A 5,796-nucleotide genomic window follows, 5' to 3' on the forward strand; every position below is an offset into this window, starting at 1 on the left:
TGAAGGCTGGGGTGCCTGTGGCAATTTCTATAAGACAACCATGAAATTTGCCATGTTGACGGACTCTTCTATAGCATTGATGCTGTTTGATAGGATTGTAGAACTTCTTAAGAAGATTGGAATCAGTCCTCTCTGAACCCTACTGCTGCTCTGTCAACTCAGTTGATAGAATATTCTAAATCCTTTGTTATCATTTCAACAATCTTCACAACATCTTCATCCGGAGTAGATTCCATCCCAGCAAACCACTTTCTTTGTTCAGCCGTAAGGAACAACTCATCCATTTAAGTTTTATCATCAGATGGCAGCAATGAAGTCACATGATCAGGCTCCACTTCCAACCCTTGGTCTCCTGCTAATCCACACCTGGGGTTACTCCCCTCCCTGAAGTCTTGAACCTCACAGTCCTCCATGAGAGTTGGAATCAACTTCTTCCAAACTCCTGATCACATTGATGTTTTGACCTCTTCCAGTTAATCATGAATGTTTTCTTTAAAAACATTCTTTTAATATTTTTTATTTTAGAGAGACAGAGAGACACAGCACTAGCAGAGGAGGGTCAGAGTAAGAGAGAGACACAGAATCCGAAATAGGCTCCAGGCTCTGAGCTAGCTGTCAGCACAGAGCCCGATGCGGGGCTCAAATGGACGATCCATGAGTTCATGACCTGAGCCGAAGCCAGATGCTTAACCGACTGAGCCACCCAGGTACCCCAATCATGAATGTTTTCTTAATGGCATCGAGAAAGGTGAATTCTTTCCAGAAGGTTCTCAATGGACTTTTCCCTGATCCATCAGATGGTAGCTGTCACTTTACAGAATGTATTTCCTAAATAATAAGAATTGAAAGTTGAAATTATAACTTGGTCCATGGGCTGCAGAATGGATGTTGCGTTAGGCAGGCATGAAAAGAAAATTAACCTGGTTGCCTTCTCCACCTGGTCTTGGGTGACCAGGTGCATTGTCACTGAGCAGGAATATTTTGAAAGGAATATTTTCTTCTGAGCAGCAGTTCTCAATAGTAGGCTTAATATAGTCAGTAAACCATGTTGTAAACAGATGTGCTGTCATCAGGCTTCGTTGCCTCACTTGCTGAGCACAGGCAGAGTAGATCTAGCACATTCTTAAGGGCCCTGGGATCTGTGGAATGGAACATAGCTTCAGCTTCAGCTTCAAGTCACCAGCTGCATTAGCTCCTGAAAAGAGAGTCAGCCTGCCCTTCGAAACTTTGAAGGCAGGCTTTGACTTCTCTCTGGCTATGAAAGTCTTATTTGGCATCTTCTTCTACATTGAGATCTGTTGTTTAGTGTAGTCACCTTCATTAACGGTCGTAGCTAGATCTCCTGGACACCTTGCTGCAGCTTCTATGTCAGCGCCTGCCTCCTCACCTTGTACTTGTATATTATAGAGACAGCTTGTTTCCTCAAACCTTGTGAGCCAGCCTCTGCTAGCTCCACGCTTTTCTTCTGCCACTTCCTCACCTCTCTCAGCCTTCACAGAGTTGGAGAGTTGGGGCCCTGCTCTGGGGTAGGCTTTGGCTTAAAGGAACGTTTGGCTGGTTTGATCTTCAATCTGGACCACTGGAACTTTCTCCAGATCAGTGAAAACTTTCTCCACATCCACTTTCTTATCATTTGTATGTTCACTGGAATAGCTTTTTTAATTTCTTTCAAAATCTTTTCCTTTGCATTCACAACTTGGTTAACTGGCTCAAGAGGCCTAGCTTTTGGGACTTTCAACATGGCTTCTCCACTAAGCTTAATCAATCCTAGCTTTTGACCTAAAGTCAGAGACGTGCGATTATTCCTTTCACTCGAACACTGAGAGGCCTTTGTAGGATGATTTATTGGCCAAACTTCAATATTGTCATGTCTCAGGGAAGAGGTAGGCCTGAGGAGAGAGAGAGAGAAGGGGGAACAGCTGGTTGGTGGAGCAGTCAGAACACATGTAACATTTATCTATTAAGTTTACCATTCTATGGGGGTGAGGTTTTGGCATCCAAAACAATTACAATGGTAACATCAAAGGTCACTGATCACAGATCACCATAACAAATATGGTAATGAAAACTTTTGAGATATTGGAAATATTACCAAAATGTGACACAGAGACACAAAGTGAGCAAATACAGTCCAAAAAATGGCACCAATTGACCGACTGATACAGGGTTGCCACAAACCTTCAATTTGTAAAAAGCATGGTATCAGCAAAATGCAATAAAATGAGATATGCCTGTACTTGGACATTAGTCCAAGAGAAATAATGTTCCAAATACCACAGCTGAATCTTTCATACCCATGTAACAGTCTCCAAAGATTTTGGCAGAAAATCAGTGGCATCCAAGAAAAGGAAGTCAGCCTCCTTCAGAGTGGCACCAAGTTTACTATCCCAAGGCTCAGTAGCTTAAGGCAAGGGGCATTTATTTAGTTCTCAAGCCTGAAGGGGAATGATTTAGGCTGAGTTCTAGTAAAGGTCTAGTAGGGCTTACTCAGAACCAAGGGGCATAAACATAGGATTCTACTTGATACGGAGGTGAGGTGTAAAGTCACCTTGCAAAGGGCATGGTTTCCAGGAGAAGTGCAAAACGGGTGCCATTACCGCAGTCACTCGATTTTACTCTCTTGCCCTAAAATAATTACACAATTTGAACTAGATACATTTTAAGGGCTTAATAACCACCTGTGGGTAATGGCTGCCATGGTGGAGAGTACAATTCTAGTGTCATTGGCCTTCTTGCAATTTTTCAAACCTGCCAGACATTCTCCTGCCTCAGGGCCTTTGCACTTTCCCTTACCTCTGACTGAAACTCTCTTCTTCTAGATGTACGTATGGATCACTCTCTCAGCTCATTTGGTTCAAATTTCCCCTTTTCAGTGATGATTTCTCCATCTATGTCATTTTAAATTGCAGCCCCTATCTGCAAGCACTTTCTTCCCTGCCATGCTTTTTTTCATGGTATTTATTGCCATCTGGAATGTTATATATTTTAATTAGTTACTTGTTTGTTATCTGTAGTTTTCCATTATCATGCAAGCTCCTTAGAAAGAGCATTTTTCCCTGTTTAACTCACTGCTATATCCCTAGGGCCTAGAGCAATACCTCGTATATAGTAGGTACTCAACAAATATTTGTTGAATCAATTCTAGCTTTCCCATTCCTTTCTGCAAATATTAAATAAGGAAATAAGCCCGTTAGAATCTGATACAATAAATTATAATTGTTTCAGGCTTAAAGGGGGAATCTCAAAAAAATGTCAAAGAACAGGTTTACCCACATAAAAAGTCATATTTCCAGACCCTTTCTAACATGGGAAGTCAGAAGCAGGGTTTTATACTTTAATTAGAGTTAAGTGAAAAAAGAGATATCCTGAGCAGCTCATCCAGACCCCAATTTACCCATTCTTGTCCATATTTTTAGTGCTAGAAGATAATGTTTAAAGTTAACTTGCTTTCTGCCTCTGCCTTTTCCATCTGGCAAAAATGTGAATGGTCATTATCTTGTCTCTTTAAAAAACATTTTTAAATGTTTACTTATTTATTTATTTGTTTATTTGTTTATTGAGAGAGAGAGAGAGTGAGAGCGAGAGTGAGAGTGAGAGAGAGAGAGAGTGCATGGGAGGGGTAGAAAGAGAGGGAGACACAGAATCCAAAGCAGGCTCCAGGCACAGAGATTGATGTGGGACCAGAACCCACAAAACACAAAACACGAGATCACAACCTGAGTTGATCAGATGCTTAAGCGACCAAGCCACCCAGGCGCCCCATCTTGTTTGTCTTATATACACCTGTCTCTAGGGTTCACTCTTTGGTTGCAAACCTGTATTTTTGTTCCACAGTCTCTTGAACATTTGAGTCCTAAAAGAACAGCTACATTCTTCATTTCTATTGATCTGATCGTTCAGTAATTCTCTCATTGCTTTTATTGCTTTACTGAACCCTTGCTGTCTTCTTAAAGTGACAAGTCACCCTAAATCAGTTCCTTAGGCAACCTTTGGGCATTCATTGCTTTGGGCATCGCCCCAAGTAAGGCGATATGTGAATTAATAAGTGTCGTTTAGGATTATGCTAGTTTGATTTTTATTTATTAATCAAATATTGACTGAGCACCTAGTATATGTTAGGTACTGTGTTATTTCATATAGCATGAAATCAGATAGATGTGGATCTTGTTCCCAAAACTGAAAATCTACTTGGCAAGACAGAAAATCAAACAATTAGTTACAATCAAGATAAGAATGATGAGAGAGCACACAGTGGACCTAATCTGGTCTAGGGACTAGGGTTAAGGTGCTTTGGTTTTTGGTGACCATGCCTTTATTTATTTATTTATTTATTTATTTATTTATTTATTTATTTATGAGGGAGAGACAGAGAGAACGCAAGTGAGGGAAGGGCAGAGAGGGAGGGAGACACTGAAGCAGGCTCCAGGTTCTGAGCTGTCAGCACAGAGCCCGATGCAGGGCTTGAACCCATGAGCCGTGAGATCATGACCTGAGATGAAGCTGGATGCTTGACCAACTGAGACACCCAGGCACCCCCGTAATCATGACTTTTTACATGAGTTTTACATCTCTGAAATTAATAAAGTTGTTCAAGGTGTGCCTGGGTGGCTCAGTCGGTTAAGGGTCTTAGTCTTGATTTTGGCTCAGGTCATGTTCTCATGGTTCATGAGTTTGAGCCCCATATTGGGCTCCACACTGTCAGTGAGGAGCCTGCTTGGGACTTTCTCTCTCTCTCTCTCTCTGCCCCTCCCTCCCTCAAAAATAAATAAATCAACTTAAAAAAACACATCATCATTCTCTAGGTCTCAGGTTTGGAGTAGCATTCACAGTGGAATACTGTGTCTCATATGCTTGTGATATGATAACTTTCCTGATTAAGAATTCTATTTGTTGTCATCAAGAGAGCATAACCAATAAGATCTGTCAATGTTGAGTGATTAGTTTCCTCATTTGGAATCTGTTTTCTTTTTATGAGAAGGTAAGGAAACATTATATGAGTTGAGAACACTGCCACCTCTCATTCAAAACATTGTGTGTATCTTTGCCCTTTACCCGGGATTGTATTTTCAAAACTCATCAGTCTCCACTAGACTACGAGCTGCTCAAGGTTAAGACCTATGTCTTATTTTGTATTCCTATGTTTGAGATGTAATTGAGTGAATGTGTTGTGAATGAAAGGAAGGATTCCTGGATTTCTGCTCTTCTGCTGGTGTGGCAGTTTGTTGTAGTTCCGATATCCAGTGCTATGAACTTGGTTTTAGAGAAAAGTCCCGCCTCAATATTCCTGGAGCTTACCACAATGCTTGGCATGCAGGAGAGAAGGGCATAAAGACAAGGGGAAGAAAATTTGTACAGAATCCCGCACACCCCTATTTATGACTTGAAGCAGGGAAACTGGACAATCTTCAGGTGTAGTATAAGGTGAAAACCATTCTGGATAGAGTCCCAATTCCTCCTGGGTAACAGCGCCAGCATCCTTGGGCTAAGTCCCTTTACTTCGAATCTTTCGGGCTTGCGTGGACCCACGCTTCCTTAACAGGAGAATGCTACGAAGACTGAAACCGAGTCTGAGGATTTAGGGGACTCGGAACCCACTCGCTACGTGCGCAGCAGCCCTGGTTGCCGAGCAACTCTGGGTCGATAGCTCGGCGCTCGACGCATCCAGCCAGCCTGAGACGCGACGCTCGCGCGGGAGCCGCTCCCGGCCCCGCACCGCTGGGCCTGGGTCCCCGCGGTGCGCACGCGCGGAAGGGGCTCAGCTCGGGGAGGGGCGTCGGAACGCAGTCGCCGCTAGCG

This window comes from Suricata suricatta, chromosome 10 (genome assembly GCF_006229205.1).
Source record: "Suricata suricatta isolate VVHF042 chromosome 10, meerkat_22Aug2017_6uvM2_HiC, whole genome shotgun sequence".
In the NCBI taxonomy this organism is placed as follows: domain Eukaryota; kingdom Metazoa; phylum Chordata; class Mammalia; order Carnivora; family Herpestidae; genus Suricata; species Suricata suricatta.